The sequence below is a fragment of the Caretta caretta genome, chromosome 22 (assembly GCF_965140235.1).
Source record: "Caretta caretta isolate rCarCar2 chromosome 22, rCarCar1.hap1, whole genome shotgun sequence".
NCBI lineage: Eukaryota > Metazoa > Chordata > Testudines > Cheloniidae > Caretta > Caretta caretta.
Window position 1 is genome coordinate 8638016 of NC_134227.1, and position 17823 is coordinate 8655838.

The 17823-nt window shown below is 49.1% G+C and overlaps 1 protein-coding gene across 3 annotated transcripts in view; it reads right to left on the reverse strand.

Moving 5' to 3' along the window:
* KIRREL3 (kirre like nephrin family adhesion molecule 3) overlaps positions 1-17823 on the reverse strand; it is a 751157-nt gene that overhangs the window by 332349 nt on the left and 400985 nt on the right. The gene's annotated exons all lie outside the window — the stretch shown is intronic.

Here is a 17823-nt window from a genome sequence, read left to right on the forward strand (position 1 = left end):
CTAGTCAATCCTTGGTTTAAAAATAAACATCAGGTCACCTTTAACAAAATAAACACAGGATTTTCCATTCCGGATTATATACTGTATTTACCCATGTACCTGGTATGGCTTTATTTTTTGTGCGCTACACCTTTAAATCACTAAGGACTCTGTCTGCAGAGACAGACAGCTATTTGTGTTCAGTTCAGTGCAGACTGCTGCAGAGGGGACACACGCACTGTGCACTCTCTCTGACCATTTACTTTTGTTCTTTTTGAGGCATCTGAACTAGGCAGGTTGCTGGTTGAGTGTTGGGACAACAAAAAGGGTTAGATATCCAAAAACACAAAGGACCATTAGGGGCCTGATCCACACTGAAAGTCAACGGGAATTGAGTGCCTCATTCCCATTTGTGGGAAATATTTTCCCCGAAGTCTTTGGTTGCTGAATGGAAAAAAACCCAAACAAACAACACATTGGACCATTGGTCCCTCCATTGGGACGGTAGCTAACAGAGATGCTTTAGGAGATGGAGTAATGCCACCGCATAACCCATCCTGCATCAGGTAACTAGAGCCCTCCTTTCTTCTTTCTCATGTTGGCCTCTAAATCTCCTATAGAAAGCGAGGGGTTTCCATTGCATTTCCAAGGAGCAAAGGAAGATGCACTGGGAATGCTGATCGACCGGCAGGTGCTATCTGCCTTTCAAAGGACGTTGCATGCCATTGTTTTAATCAATAATGTATTATTTCCTCCATGTTTTATATCCTCCTGTTTATGATGTGTACATAGGGATTTCCCGTGATCTGAATGTGTTCATTAAATGTAGCTGACACACGGCATGTGAAAGCTGCTGCCTGGCTCTGCAGTCCCTTTGGGAAATGGAACTGCTGCTTCCGTCACAAAGACATTTTCACGAGCAAATGTGGAAAGAGAAAGGAAAGGAAAAAAAGCACACAATGGCGCAGAGGTCAAAGCGGGACTCCATGCACAGAAAACAGGGGGCGCCCTAATGCTAGGATCTCGTGGATATCATTGTGAAGGGAATATTAAATATTGTTATAACCTTACATGGAGACGCTGCTCACACAGAACAGAGGAAAGAGCTCTTCCCCCTTCTTTGAAAGGCATTCATGGACCTCTCTGAGGCTCTCTCTGCTTTATCTCTGAGACAGGGCGGTGTAACAAGAACTCCCATCCTTTGCAGTTAAAAAGCCTTTTGTCCCGTTCCTGTCTATTTGAGGAGATGGAAATCGAGGTCTTGACCCACTGTGGCCATGAAATATCTCATGGCACTGTTCACAGGAGGAATAATAACGATGCTACTTCACCCTTCTATCCTCATCCCCACTCGGGGTTACTGAGGTATAGAGCAGTGACGTGCCCTGGTTAAGACAGTGGAGGATCTAGGAACAGAACACAGAGCTCTCAGTCCCTGTAAACTTAGGGTCTGTCTACATTGCTGTCACAGGGCGTGACTGCAGCTTGTGTAGACACACCCAAGCTAGCTTTAATCTAGCTATCTTGGGTCCATGGCAGGGAAGCCCCGGTAGCACGGGCTTCAGTGTGGGCTGTTCAAGCCTGCCCAGAGCCCTCGGTTATTACTTGGGCAGCTAGCCCATGCCGAAGTCTGTGCTGCTGTGAGTTCACTGCTCTGGTACCTAAGCGAGCTAGATTGAAGCTAGCTGGGGTACATCCACACAAACTGCAGTCATGCCCTGTGATTGCAGCACAGCCATTCCCTAGGGGGTTTACACTGCCACGTATCGCTAGAGTATCTAAGGCTACGTCTACCCTTGGAGCTGGGGGTGTGATTGCCAGCTTGAGGAGACATATCTGTGCTCGCGCTCCTCGAGCCAGCATGCTAGAAATAACAGCGTAGCTGCAGTAGCTAGATGTCCTGAGTACAAATCCGCCCGGGGCCCACGGATGGGTGTGTGGGGCGGCTAGCCCATAATGCCGCTCCCTGCTGCCGGTGCTACCCTGGCACTGCTCTGATTTTTACCATGCTACCTCTGAGACGTGAGCTTTTCTCCTCTCTCTGCCATTGACTCTTTCTACATCAGTGGGCAAGTAACCTCACTTCTCCACGCCTCTCTGGAAAAACACTCTTCATCTCCTCTCAAAGAGGCCTAGACATTCCATTCCAAGTGCTTGTCAAACACTTTGAAATGATATCAACACACAAGGGATTGTTATTCCTCGCCTCCCCTTAGCTGTTGTGTGGCGTTATTGTGCTGCGTCAAACAGCTGTTGCGTTCCAGCTCGGAGCTGCCTGCTCCTCGGCCATGAATTGAGTCCTCAAACAGAAATGGATAAATATCTCAATAAATAAAGCAGATAGACAGCTGCATCAGCCTAATCAGTTGCGTAATGTCTGGGAAACGCTTGGAAGTCCTTCTGTAGTAAAGGCACCATGTTAATGTAAATGGTGATGATAATCATTAAATGCCTTCTGCATCTTTGAAACCTACTGATGGAACATTATACAAGTTGGGCATCTGGTTTTCAGCCTTTATAGGCTGAAAAAAAAATCAGGAAGGTGTATTTTTGGCAAATAAATGTGATCCCATAAAGCCTGGCCTGATTCCAACTTGCCTAATAGCATTTCTCCTCTCCAAACTCCCTGTCACTTCAAGTGCACAATCCCTCTCCTCAGCGCCCTGTGGCACAGTGGGTTTCTCTTCGCTATCGCCCATATGGGTGCATGGATAACTCAGGGAGGCAGCATGGCCTAGAAGGCAGGATGCTGAACTGGGAGTCAGAAGAGCTTGGTTCCATCAGCCCCGTTGCACAGAGGAGGAAAAGCGAACCAGGGGGATATGACTTGTTCAGGGTCACCAAGTGCATCAGGCCTGGTCTCCAGATAGGTGAAAAATTCACACCCCTGGGAGCCACACCATAGCTAGGCTGACCTCACCCCGGTGTAGATGCGGATAGGTAAATGGAAGAATTCTTCTGCCATCAACTGCTACAGCCGCTCGGGGAGGTGGATTAACTACGTCAATGGAAAACCCTCCTTCCCCGTGGTGGGAAGCGTCTACCCTACGGCCCTGTAGCTGTAGTGCCTGGAGCATAGTCATGGCCTCAGTGGCAGAAGACTAGAACCCTGGTGTCCTGATTCCCAGAGCTCTGTTCTAAGCACCAGAGCTTCAGATGTACTGTGCCTCCCAGGAATTGCAGCTCATGCTGGGGGAGGGCAGGTTCTGAGTTCTGCTCCTTGTCCCTGGAGCAACTTACACCAATCCCTGGGACTGCTCCAGGTTACATGCGCTGTGCATGCCCCTCGGGGACTGCTCTGGGGCCCAGCATAGCTGCAGTGTGCTGTGCTCTGGCCACACCAGAACTGCCCAACAGCCCAGGTCAGCCCTGTGCTAGGGCCTGCACCCATGGGTGGAATTAGTCACCTGTGGCCCTCCCTCCACCGCTGACTTCACAGCGTGCAGGGCTGGGGAACGTAGCACCAATGGGAGCAGCCGGCACAAGCCACTGAATCAAAAATATTGGTGCTCCTTTATCTATCTGAAGGGGGCACCATCTAGGAGATGCTAATTTAACATATCTCTGCCCTCCGAATGGCTTTTCCTTTTCACTAAATTGAAGGCACAGCACAATATATGTGGCTGATTAGGCTGTGTAATACAGTCCCTGCAAATTTAGATTAGGCATAATTATAACTTAAATAAAATAGTCTGAACACAGTTCTTATAGCCATCTATCTTTCCTCCCCTTCGTACTGCAAGATGGAAAATGAGTGGGAGGAACAGAGGGCTTTGTCAGCAGAACCAGTCTGGAGGAAGACCATAGGCATGAGGCTTTCCCTTGCCCACTGCAGGACACAGACCCATTGAAATTCAGGGCGGGAAGGGACTCAAGAGGTCATCTAGTCCAGCCCCCTGCACTGAGGCAGGACCAAGTAAACCTAGACCAGCCATGACAGGTGTTTGCCCAACGTGTTCTTAAAATCTCCAGTGACAGGGATTCCACAACCTCCCTGAGTAACCTATTCCAGTGCTTAACTATCCTTATAGTTAGAAAGTTCTTCCTAATATCTAACCAAAACCTCCCTTGCTGCAGACTAAGCCGGATATGTCTTGTCCTACCTTCAGTGGCCATGAAGAACAACTGATCATCAGTCTCTTTCAGACAGCCCTTAACGTATTTGAAGTCTGTTATCAGGTTCGCCCCTCAGTCTCTCTCCAATTTACCCACATCTTTCCTAACGTGTGGCACCCAGAACTGGACCCAGTGCTCCAGCTGAGGCCTCGCCCGTGCCGAGTAGAGTGGGACAATCATCTCCCATGTCTTATATACTACACTCGTCTCAATACACATCAGAATTACATTTGCCTTTTTTGCCCCTGCACCACACTTTTGGTTCATATTCAATTTGTGATGCACTGTAGCCCTGAGATACTTTCCCGCAGTATTACCACCTCCCCAGTTATTCCCAAATTTGTAGTTGTACATTTGATTTTTCCTTCCTAAGTGTAGTACTTTGCACTTGTCTGTACTGAATTTCATCTTGTTGATTTCATAACAATTCTGCAATTTTTCAAGGTCATTCTAATCCTGTCCTCCAAGGTGCTTGCAACCCCTCCCAGCTTGGTGTCATCTGAAAATTTTATAAGCATACTCTCTGCTCCATTAGCCAAGTCATTAATGAAAATATCAAATGGACTGGGACTCAGGACTGACCCTTGCGGTATCCCATTACATATGACCACCCAGTTTGACAGTGAGCCATTAGTAATTACTCTTTGAGTATGGATTTTCAACCATTTTGGGACCCCATCTTACAGTTCATCATGAACAACTTCCATTAGGAGAACAGTGCCCCTGTAATGCTGGGATGGAATTGTACATGGAATAGGAATGCTCCTTCCACCTCTCCTGCCTTTGGAAATGGATGGTGCCAGCAGGGTCACTTGATGCAGCCATGGCTCATGGGGCTAAAATCTTACCAGCTCTTACAAGCTAAGCAAGGTTGATTCTAGTCAGCACCTGGACAGGAGACCTTCAGTAAAAGCCCAAAGTTCTGCAAGAAGTTCAGATTTGCAGTAAACTTTTCGCAACCTGGGCTGAGCTTTGACTAGATAACAAACCATGAACCCAGATGAGCCGGCTAGCAAACAATCCCCAAATCAGCCCCCTGAGCACCACATGTGGACCACTTTATGTGCCCCAGTGGCTGTTCCATCAGCCATAAGCATGCTCAAAAACCAGCTGGTGTCTTTGCTAAGCTCGTAAACCTGGAGATCTTGGAGGAGATTATTTAAATCCCAAGCAATGTTGACCACCTGAGGAACAATGAGTTTGCCCAACCCCAGGTCCCAGCCATTTATGAGAACTACATGTTGCGTTAATTTTTCCCGTTGCTAGAGATACATTTTACATTTTTGGATGCCTTGGTCATTACCTTCATGGAACCATACAAATTAGAGATGGAGAAGGCCTATGAGGCTATGAATGTCTACACAGGGGCCCCAGGCCAGTGAAGATGGATGCCTACAGCATATATTTTTGAGTGCCTTTCTCAATCTAGTTTTAAAAGACTCAAATGATGGGGTGAGGAATCAATTACCCAGTTAGGGGACAAGGTGGGTTGTGTTACAGAAACGCTCAATAGCTGTATATAGATAATACGTAACATAACTCTTGGGTTTTTTAGAACCACTGAAACTTGTTGCTGAGCCCTGCCAAGAGCTTCCTTTGTGCTGTTCTTTACATCACCTCTTAAGAGTTTAGATGTGTTAGTGGCAAGTAGCTGAATAGATCTTCCATCTCTTCCCACGCACAGATTATTCACACCATGGTAGCTCTCATCATTAGGAAATTTCACTCATTAGGGGTTTTTTCCTTTCCATGGTTCCATGTAAGCACACCTCCCTTTAAAGCACAGCCAAGCGCGGCACCTTAGGGAACATCTTACAAAGAGATGTAGAACCACATAGGGCAAAGATGACATTTCAGGGGAAAACGGGCAATGAGAGAGCTTCACTAGGCTGCAAAAAGAGAACACACAGACTTAATGAACTGTAAATGGCTGACCTCTGGGGGGCCCCAATAATTTACCACTTACTAAACCATTAACACCTCCTAAGCAGGAGAGCAGATCAAACTGAAGGTGATTACAGCTCTTGCAATCGAGGGGCATTAGACAATGGCTACAGATGGGCTCACAGTGTGTTAGTTAGAAATGCACTAAGCTGATCAGCAGAAAGGTGCATGGGGCCAGCAGCAGCCTCCTGGAAGGGCTGAAGGGGCCTCCCCGATGCGGGCCCTGAATACTGAAGACAAAGGCAAAAGCAAAGTGGGAGCGGCTCCAGTGCTGGCTGTCATGGGCTGGTGCAGATGGAAAGGATTTGCAGTACTTTTCCAGAGGATCGGGTTATCCAAATCCATCTTGCTGCTTAGAAACCAGCACTGGGTGTTATTACCTCTGATGTACAGCCCTCTCTCTGGGAATGTGCAGAGAGGATCTTTGACTCAGCTTGTGTTACGCGCACCGTTGTACATCCCATCTGGCATGTTGGCAGCGAGAATTTGTTTCCCCACAATACACCCCCCCACCACATGCACACCCAGCACAGACCTCCTCTCCCCCCTCCACAGAGTACCCTTCCATATACACACACACACAACCACACATACTACCCCCTCACACACGAAGTACCACACACATACACAACTTCGCACACAGAGTACTAGTCACATACAAACACACCAGCTACCTCCTGCCCCCAGTGCGACTCTCCACAGCCCCAAACACACCCATACCCATGCACACACACCCAGGACTCTCCACAAACCTGGCGATCCACTCACGCACACGCACAGCTCTCCACAAACCTAGTGTACCACTCACACATACACACAGCTTTGCATACACCCACACAGAGTAACACACCCACACATGCATACACACACAGGGTACTACACACACACGACTCTCCACACACTCAGAGTACCATACACACAGATATGGATATTCCCACATCCACACAAAGTACCGCGCACATGTGCACATACACACACACACAGAGTACCACAGTCCCTCAGCGTACACACAGAGTACCATGTGCATGCACAATACCACACACACACTCTTTTTACGGTCACAAACCCACTCTCCTGCTGGTAATAGCTTATCTAAAGTGATCACTCTCCTTACATTGTGTATGATAATCAAGGTGGGCCATTTCCAGCACAAATCCATGTCTGAGGAAGGGGGTGGGGGGTAAATGTAGGGCTGGATTAAGGCTAAACTGACTGCGACTGCAACCTTCGGAAATGAAGGTCAGCACTGGTGCTTTGGGGTGTGATTTGCAGTCATTTCTGCCTTGATGGGAAAGTACTGGAGGGGAAAATTACTCACAAGTCACCAGTGTCCTGGCTCCAAGCAGCTGAAGCCTGAGATTTAGGCATGGCAGGGGGAGGCGTCTCCAATGGACGGTCTCCGCCCAGTCCTGCTCTAGTGGTGGTGGGGAGGACAGAGAAAGAGGCTACCTGGCTTCAGTCCTCAGTGCACTTTCAGCAGACATCCGAGGAGTTACATGGCAGCCTGAGCATGGCACATCCGGCTGGCTAAAGGACACTAGGATATGGACCTGATCGTATGACTCCCCTGACTCTGGGAGGAACAGCTGTGTCACTCAGAGCAGAACTCAGACGAGCATTTTATGTTCTGGGATGGACAGCAGCACCAAGGAAGGAACATTAGTATTGGCTAGAGTTAGGCATCACGGTAATTCCTGTGTAAGCCCCACAGCTCCACCAAAGCACCTCACAGACCAGGACCCGTGCCCCCCAATTCCGACTCGCTGGACCCCTTGCTATTGCAGTCCTGAGTTCACTCCACTGCAGCTCAGCCAATGCACCTAACTCAGAGCCTGCGACACGCCCTGCTATCCCAGCCCTGGCTTCCCGCACAGAGCTCGGCCAAGGCACCTCACTCTCCGGCCCCCTGTTCAGCCCAGGCAAAACACCTCATTTCATGATCAGCAGAGCCCTCTGCTATTGTACTTCTGGGTGCCCATGCTAACTGGGGCAAACGCTGTGACAATTTACCGTCACAGACTCCTCCGTCCATTCCCAGGGAGACAGCAATGAAAGGGGCTACTTGGAAAGGAAAGAAGTTTAGTTAGCGAGAGCTCACTCCAGTTAAGGTAGGAATGTGCCCTCACACTCTCCTTCCATTGACAATGGTGCTGTGGTCTTGCATCTGTGGCTGGATAATTGAGACCCATGGAGCAAGAAAAGCTGAACCTGACCTCACTGAGTGCCTCTGACATCCCAACATGTGCCTTTTGGGCTGCACATATTATGGCTTCCCATTGTGCAATGTTAGAAATGAGCATAAGCATGGCCACACTGGGTCAGATCAACAGTACATCTAGCCCAGGATCCTGTCTCCTGACATTGGCTGGTGACAGATACTTCACGGGGAATGAACAGAACAGGGCGATTATTGAATGATCCATCCCCTGTCATCCAGTCCCAGCTACTGGCAGTCAGAGGGTTAAGGACCCCCAGAGAATGACCCAAAATGCACCTCTCTGCTATTACATGGTGCGTCTAATCCATGTGTAGCAAACAAAGGACACAAATTCCAGGCAAATCACTTTACCATACACACACAGGTAAAGTGAACACATGCACACACCATCTAACAATAGCACTTAGGGATTTACAACATCTTTTCTTTGGTTTCCCATTTGCAAGGATAAATTCTCTGCTAGTGTAAATGGCAAAAATCCATAGAAGTCAATGGAGCTGGGCCCATTTTACCCCCAAAGAGAATTTGGTCCATGATTTCCGGCCACACAATAGTGCCAGGTGAGCTGTGCATGAAGGACTCAAAAATGCTAGGGACTAATTTGCAAAAGATCTTTTTTGCAGGGAGAAAGGCTGAGGAGCTTGTGCAGGCCGGGCTTGGAGTCATCGTATTACAGGTTCCCCATTGTGTCCAGGGATTCTCATCACAGCGTCTCCCCACCAGTTCACTAGGTAATTTCCTGACTCATCAGTCACCACCTGCCTTATTCAGCCATAGTGAACTAGTGACTCGAAAATTGTCTTTATTTAGTTCTGTTATCAGGAGCTCGCAGAGCCTTTCTGCTTTCCACTCCAGTTGCTTTCAGTCCAGCCGTGGGACGCAGGAACATCACAACAGCCTGCAAGGCTGACAAACCCCCGCATGCCTCCCGAGAAAAACCAGGGATGTCATGAGAATGTGCCAACACTGAAGTGGAGCACACACAGCCAGCCAAGCGTGCAAACACTTACGCTGGGAACGTGCTTCTTTATTATAGTTTTGCACCAACAGCAAGAGCTCTCCTCAGTCTAGTCTGGCAGTAAGGTGACCAGGGTTTTCCTGAATACATTCAGGCCCAGATCCTCAGTGGGTGCAAACAGATGTAGCTCCTTTGACTTCAGAGGAGCTACACAGATTTACACCCACTGAGCATCTGGCCCTTAGATTTGTGGAACTAAATAGATTACATGGCTTGTATGTTCCAGTCTTTGACTGTCCTGCTACAGAGACTAATTCTGGTCCCAATGCACAATTAATGACTAATTCGGCCTCAGGATCTGTAGGATCAGTCACAAGGGTAACACAATGCAACTAGCTTACAATGCACCAAATTCACCGGTAACATAATGCAACTAGTTTACAATGCACCGAATTACAATGCACCAACTTCACAAGTCACACAGTGTGTTCCCAGTGCAATACGTGTGCAGTGTAATGCAAGTTGTTCGCAAAACAAATCAAGGTGCTTACTCCCATGGACTCATTGCATCCCATTTTCAACACAACGCAACACAACAGGATTTGCAACGGAAGGCATAATGTACACAGTGCAACATGTTTGCCACTCCTCTGTGTCCGAGGAGAATGAGAATGGGCTGAGTCCCTAAATCCTCAGTAGACCCTGCATCAATGCCCAGACACATTCTCACCTCCGCCACAAGCTGGCTGGCACTAAATGGACCCACCTATCAATAAAACACAGCAGTTATTAGCTGGAATTTTAGTGCAGGGCTTTCACAGTAGAGACTGCATTGACTCAGCAGATAGGTGACAGCAAGCTGTACATAGCAGCAAAGATCCCACTGGCGCCTGAGTTTGGATGAGTCATTGGAGTTCAAGGTCCACTCTCCCTCAGCCCAAGAGTGAGTCTGAAGCATCCCATCAGGAGGTGTCAGGGCAGAGGACTCCCTTCTCTCCCCAGCACATCTGCCAGCTTTCCTGACCCCCATCCAGCATTGGGCCCTCCCTCAGGCACCTTCCTGCAGGCAAGGAAGGCTGGATGGGACTCTGCCTCAAGCTAAGCAAACATGGCTTCTCCGGGAAGCAGCATTGTTAAGAGGATGGGGAGGGACTCGGAATGAGGAGACCTGGGTTCTCCTTCCATTTCTGCTGCTCACTCTGGATAAGTCACAATCCCTCACTGAAGGTCAGTTTCCTCATCTATGCAATGGAGACAATGATTCCCACCTGCCTACATCAAGTGCTTCTTTGAGATTGATGGATGAGAAGTGCACTTGGAGTGTTAAATATTATTATTTCTAACCTAACTCAGATTGGTGCCCAGATGCCACAGAGATGGGCACAGTATAAAAACCTACCCACGCTTAACACTACGGTATCAGAGCCACAAAGCAACACAATGCCAATCCCTCCCCAATGCTCCGGAGTCAGGGGCACAGCTTCCCTAGCCCACCCAGTCCTGGGGCCCCCGGTAGGTCTACACTGCCCAGGTCAATTGATTCAGGCTCACAGGGCTTGGGCTGCAGGGCTAAAATAGCAGTGTAGACTGTCCCATTTGGGCTGTAGCCAGACTCCAAGACCTTCCCGCCCTCGCTGGGTTTCAGAGCCAGGGCTCCAGCTCGAGTGGGAACATCTACACTGCTATTTTTAGCCCTGCAGCCCTTGCCCCGCGAGCCCAAGTCAATTGACCAGGGCTCTGAGCCTCGGTGCTGTGGGGTTGGTTTTTTCATTTGGTTTTCTTTTTGCAGTGTAGCCCTACCCTGAGAGGCCAGCAACCAACCTTGGGGCTCCTGCATGGCAGCACTCTGCTACTCATGCATGAACAACAGAATTTATGGATGTGCAAATAAACGACGATGTAATGCCATTAATTTACACCCCCTCCTTGTCCATGTAATGTTTCCCAAACTACAGGGCATGGGCGACTTCCACTAATCTCCCCTGCCTCAGCCGGTGACATTGTGCAAACCCCTGGTAACGGCAGGCTCCTGTTAATATTTGCATTAAGAAGCCCGCTGACAGACGAGCTTGGATGTAACCGGCTTTACTGTCTTGGTTTACAGCACACGTTTGCAAAGTGCTTACTGATTAAGAAACAAGACACTTGCAAACAAGGGGAAAACCGCTAGATTAAATGCACAGTGCAGAATTTCTAATGTCCACTGAGCCTGTGTATCAATCAGGTTTCCTCCATTATGGTATTACTCAAAAGGGCCCATCAACTTATACAGAAATGAAACTTCCATTAACCCCTCACCCCACAACACGGAGACAACTTTCTTCATACTTGCTAGCTTATGTTTATGACAAAACCCTTCTGAATGCCAGTTGTCTCTCCGAGTCTGCAGGGCAGACACATCATGGCTGTGAATTAGTCCACTCCTCCCGGTGCTGTGTTTACTTGGAAGCCTGACCAGGACAGAAAATCAAAATCTCAAAAACCTTCACAAACTGGAAAGTCTGAAAAAAAATTGGTTCAGGTCAGTGAAAACATTTCACTGCCTAATTTTAAAATGTTTACTTTCCATTTCTACCATTTGCAAATTTGCAATTCTTTTTTTTAATATCATCAGCTTAAATTATTTTCAAGTCGAAAAGTACGTGACTTTTTCCCACCAAAAGTTTGTGTTTTGATGAACTGGCCTTTTCCTGCCAAAAAAAAGCGTTGTCAAAAATTTTCCAACCAGGTCTAGTTGTGTGAATAAATCAGTTGAAGATTGTGAGGTGCTCAGATGCCATGGTGACGCAGGTGGGCAGTGTAAGTCCCTTAGACAGAGTTATGCTGCTAAAACCCTTGGTCATGCAGAAAGGTTTAGCACAGCCTGGGGATTTGGTTAAAACCCAGGCAGTCCTCATCTTCAGCGTGGGTTGTAACTAGGGTGACCAGACAGCAAGTGTGAAAAATCGGGACAGGGGGTGGGGGTAATAGGAGCCTATATAAGAAAGAGACCCAAAAATTGGGACTGTCCCTATAAAATCAGGACATCTGGTCACCCTAGTTGTAACATAGATGGAAGAGAGCTGTCTGGTAACCTGATCCCCTGGCATAGTTGAACATGTATGGCAAACAGGACTGATCTGAGATGGGCATTTCTCTGTAGGCGGCTTTCTGCAGGTCATGAGGTGGTGTGAAGCAGCGAAGAGAGCAGGGGGGCATTTTATTCTAAATACATATTTAAAAAGCAGCTTTTGGGATCCAGACATGGCTATCAATCACCCAGCGTTTTACAGCCCAGGGCTGAGAACATCAGACTCGAAAAAGGACATAAGGGGATCTAGGGAAAGCAAATTGCGAGGCAGTAGCAGCAGGAAGGCGTCTTGCTCATGCAGGGAGTGTGTGAATTGTGAAGACGGCCCACTGGGCTAGGCCACAGAGGCAAACACATGAATAATACAGCAGGCGAGTAAAGGCCTTTCCCAGGAGGGGTAGGAATGAGGGGAACGCATAGGGCTCTCGCTCCTTCACACACTTGGCATGTCAGGACCTGCGCATGCCCGTATCTCCTCAGCGCCAGGCGGGTAGACAGAGCTCTAGAGAAAAGCAGGAAATGGACCCCGGCACTGGTATACGCTGCGTGTCCCCCATCCATGGCGCATGTAAGTTTGGTACAGTCGCACAGTGTAGAGCTTTCTGCTCTGGAGTACCCTGGTTCAATCCTCAGCCCCCATCACCACCGGATCTGCTCCTCAGGTCTAATAACAGCCATGCAAGGCCTGAGCCAAATCCCACCTAAATCCATGGGAGTCATTTCAATGGGCTCTGGATCAGACCTGCAGCAAGCTGATCTCAGAGGCGCTTGTAGCTGGGTGGCAGCATTCTCTGTATCTTCACCCCTTTCTGATTCCCTCAACACTCCCTGCAGTGACATCCGCCCCTCTAAAGCACTCCCTCAGATTTGGCCTGGCTGTTGCCCCATCATGATGATGGAACCACAACTGTGGGTGAGTGCAAATTATAGAACTTAAAAAGACATTCACAGGGCTCTACCTATCAGCACCTCTCCATCTGTTGGCTTGAGAGCCTTGCAAGGTTGCCCTCTTCCTACAGCTGCCTACCTATGTCTTCACATCTTGTCCAGCTCTGTGGTACCTCAGAACATATCCCCAGTCCTGAGTGTGTGCCCATACTCACTGAGGGGGAATTTAATGCCAGCCATAGAGTGGCAATGAAACTTCCCCCACACTGGGCCTTGCCACTAGCGTGAACGTGTGCCCTCTAGAGGTCCATCAATCGATGGCCCCTTCCATCCACGGCATCTTGACTGAGACTGTCCACCAGTGTGATCTGTCTGTTGATGTGGCCAAGAAGAACCTGAGCTGAAGCCTCCATCACTGGCCACCAAACAACCATCAGATGCTTTCCGTTACTTCCCTGGGCCAGATCTGAATGGGTGACCTAGACTCTGAAGGCCCAATCCTCTGAGCCACCATGCTCCCTAGCACACAGTGCTCCTAGACTCAGAGACTTTAAGGCCAGAAAGGACCATCATTATCATTTAGTCTGACCTCCTGCACATTGCAGGCCACAGAACCTCACCCATCCACTCCGAAATAGACCCCTAACCTGAATGGAAGCTGACAGGCTCTTAACTACTACGATGCCCATAGGCCCCACTGAAATGAATGCTGGAGCGGCTGCCATTTTACTGCCACTTCTATTAGCTGGAATATGGCTTTAATGTGGCAGAAGAGAAGTCTGCGGTACTTGTGCCAGGGAACAAGGACGCATCTTCCCACCAAAGTTTTTTTTTTGATTTCACTGCCGTGGAGATTGTCAGGAGGTTTCTAGTCATGCTTGTTTCCGGGTGGCTGCTGAATATGCATGAGTTTGCAGACGCTTTGTGCATTGCTATGCTGTAACTGGAAGGGTTGGTGCCAAGTTCTCTGGGATGTGGAGAGAGTGGAGGGGTATCAGGGCTAGCACACACTTCAAAAACACTTGAAGCGTGATCTCCTCAGTTGGTGTGGGAGGCATCCCTTTGGACATGACCAGAAGATCTGGCTTTTGATTTGCAGATGACTTGGCTTCCTGTTCAAAGGGTGAGATTCCTGTGTCCACCCCCAGAGCAGCAGACATTTCTACCGGAGTCTGTCCCCCGCTACACAACCACTCTGGCATTCTACAGCAACATCACAATGAGAGCACAATATTCAGATGGGGTTTGCTACTCAGCTCTGGGCTGCCCCTTTCCTGCACCTCTTTAGCCAGGCCACCCCACATGTCTCTTGAAACCCAGGCCATCCTCTCCTTGCTCTCCTCACTGAAATGCCACTGGTGTCTTTGCCCCTTCTCCTTACTTTTCCTTCCCATGATCAGCTGCTCCAGCCCCTACCCTCAACCCCTGCACCCCTGTCACAACACTGGGTCCATGGCACAAATGCTCTAAGCATGGAGAAGGCAGCAGAGTTTGCCTTTCTCCATGGGGCTGGCTGGCTGGCTGCCTGCCTGCCTGGGGTAGATCTGGTGGTTTCTACAGGCTTGTTGAGGGAATGTTTGGAGGGGAATTTGTATAAGAGCCAAAAGTTGTTTTCTGCAGCATGTGAGACCAGACTGTTTAACGTGGGAAATGTGGCTTGTTCCTGATGCTGGTCTCATTCAGTAGGAGGCTGCTGTTGGCTCTTTAAGAAGGAAGCAGGACCTGTTTGCTTTCAGCAGGGAGCCTGTCAGAGGCACAATGTCATTTCATCATGATCATTTGCAGGACTCTAGCCCCTAGCGGCCCCACTGCACTAGGCATTACATGCACTTAGGGAGAGGCAGTCCCTGCTCCAGAGGACTCACTGCCTAACAGAAAAGAAGTAATTTACTGATGGGGAAATGAGACAGAGATGAAGCAGCTTCTCTACGGTCAGGCAGGGAGTCTGTGACAAACCCAGGAATTGAACGCGGCTCTCCTGAGACCTTGGCCAGTGCTCACTCAGGCACAACACGACCCTAGTCAACACAATGACACTGGACATCAGGGTTGCTGTCCCCACATCCTCTAGAGCAATGGGATTCTCCCCACGCCATTTCTGAATGCTGCCAGATACCTTGTCAAAGGAGCCTGTTGATGGAGACACAAGTCAAAGGGAAATTGGAAAAAGCCTGCCCCACACCTCCAGTCACAATTACAGCCAAGACGGGAAGCAGGGCTTGGGGTCATTTTTCTAAGTCTCCTTGAACAATGCAGCAGGACTAACCCGCCACGTTCAGCAGAGACCAGCCTCATTTGCTTCCAAGGAGGATTTTCCGTCCATCTCGCTTGTATAAAAAGAAAGGGATGAATAAATTGAGATTTATGGGATGCCAGGACAGCTGACTTTTTTTGCACCAGAACTCAATATTTTTTCACAGCAACTGTTTGAAGGCTGCAGATGGAGTGTTAAGAGCAGCTGGGATCTCCTCAGAGAGAGGAGTAATAAACGGCAGGCTGAAGTGGGGGGCGGAGGGGTAGGGTGGGGGTTCATCGCTCCAAGACGGCAGCAGACTGTGATGGGACCATGTTCATAGCCTTGGACTCCAGTCAGCTATTATCACTGTGGTGCTCACAACCTCAAAAGGATCAGATTGGTTTTTTGGCTTGGAGAGACCTACCGGGACATGTCCCTTTGGGGAGCACTCCAGTCTGGATACATATTCTACAGCTCAAGCAGAAGAATCAGTCTGCTTCTTTTGGTAATCCCTGGAAGTGGGTCAGACCTTTCCTTGGTATTTTAAAGCAGGAGGAAGGCAACACATATTTCCTGGCAGGCAGCTTCCGGAGGCTTCCCTAGCTGATGAGCAGCGGATGTGACAAATGACCTCATATAGGGATCACCATTAAAGATGCAGGGACAAATTCTCAGCCGGTGTAAATGAGCCACATTGAGTTCTATAGAGCTAGGATGATTTTCAGCCACTTAGGATCTGGCCTATAACATTTGCCATGGCACAAAGTTGGACTTCATCACTGCATCACACCTTTTGGAACAGGAAATAACTGCTCCCTGAAATCAAATAATTCCATGCCACAGGGAAGGCTGCAATGAGCTCTGTAGATCTCTCCCACGTCTGGTTCCTGGGAGGCAAATGCTCTCACCTAGCCATTCTCAGCCTGTGCTCTGTGCACCACTGCTGGTCCATGGAAAGCTGGCTGTCAGATCATGCTGGCTCCTCCCACTTGTTTCTAGCTATCAAACCATAAAACAAGAAGCTAAGAACACACAAAACTCTTCCCCAGTGCTAATTCTCCATGCCAATGGTAGCAGTGATCGATTGCCACAAAAACGTATGTGATGGGAAATGGGGCTGAGTCCCAGTGACTGCAATGGGTGCTGTCCCTGGTACTGACGGCCCGACCAGACCAGTGGGAGAACAGCTTTCACGGCACCTGCTACCCAACCCGGCAGGTTCCAGATGGGCCACTCAAGAGTGTGTGTCTCTCTAGCCTGCGCCCCGACTACAAAACTCCTGTGAATTGTCCCTCCCCCGCACCGCTTTCCCAGCCCAAGGAAAATGGTATAAACCTCTCATTGTATGGAGACACCATTAACCCTCTCCCAGCCTTAGCAGGGAATTAACACATTGCCTTGCCATCGACAAGGCAACGCTCCCCAAGCTGCTGCTTTGTCAGCACTTCCAGCGCTGATTAATTCTAGATCAAGTTTGCCAATTCTGGGTCCCCTCACGTCTGAGGACATTTCTCACAAGCCCTTCCCAATTTCCTGCCTCCCTGACGTCCTTGTCAGCGACAGATGGTTCCAGCCCAGCTGGCTTGTGCCATCAGTTCCCCTCTTCACGGTGCTGCCCAGGTGCCTCGATGCAGCAAGGGGCTCTGGGTACCCAGTGCTGCAGTGGCTCTGTGTCACAGGGCACAAACTAATAAAGGAAGGGCCAAACTGGGCTCGGGTTACAGGCTGGCCTCTTCACCCACTGGCTGGGAGAAGACAGAGATTGTCTGTCTCGGAAATGCTGACAGAGAACAAAGCCAGCTTTGAGCAGGGAGCTTTGCTGCACAAAAGCCTCAGCCTCTTCAAAGACAAAATGAAACTGTTTCTTACTCACTTCTTCTCTGCCTTGCTATTCTCTTCCCCTCCCTTCCTGTCTTTCTTGTTCTCACTCTCCTGCATCCTCTGCCTCTAGCCCTCCTTTTCTATCTCTGTCTTGTGCCCAGCTCTCCTACCTCACCCTACTTCTACACACTCTCTCTCTCTAAGGATGAGGATTCTTTCACTAGGGGTTTTTTTTTAGCACCCCTCCTCTTCTTCCCTGATAGACTAAATTTAGCTGCTTCTTGTCACTTGGTGCAGTGACTTTTGCCTGCTCCCCTCTAGGCTTTGGTGTTTGCAAACAAAAGCCCCACGACACAAGGAGCATCGCCCACCTCCTCTCTAGAGCAAGGATCAGGCTCTGGAAAGCACTGCTCTGTTGCAGACAGTGCTCAGAGAGGCCAACACCCCTTCCCCACCACTATTGCTGGACAGGGAGCATGGAGACGTCTCCCTCTACATGCTCTCAATGTGGCCAGCCAATATGGACAGGAGGAGCGATTTGAATATTGATCTGTCTCTTCTGTACCAGACTGCAGAGTGAGAGCAATTCCTCG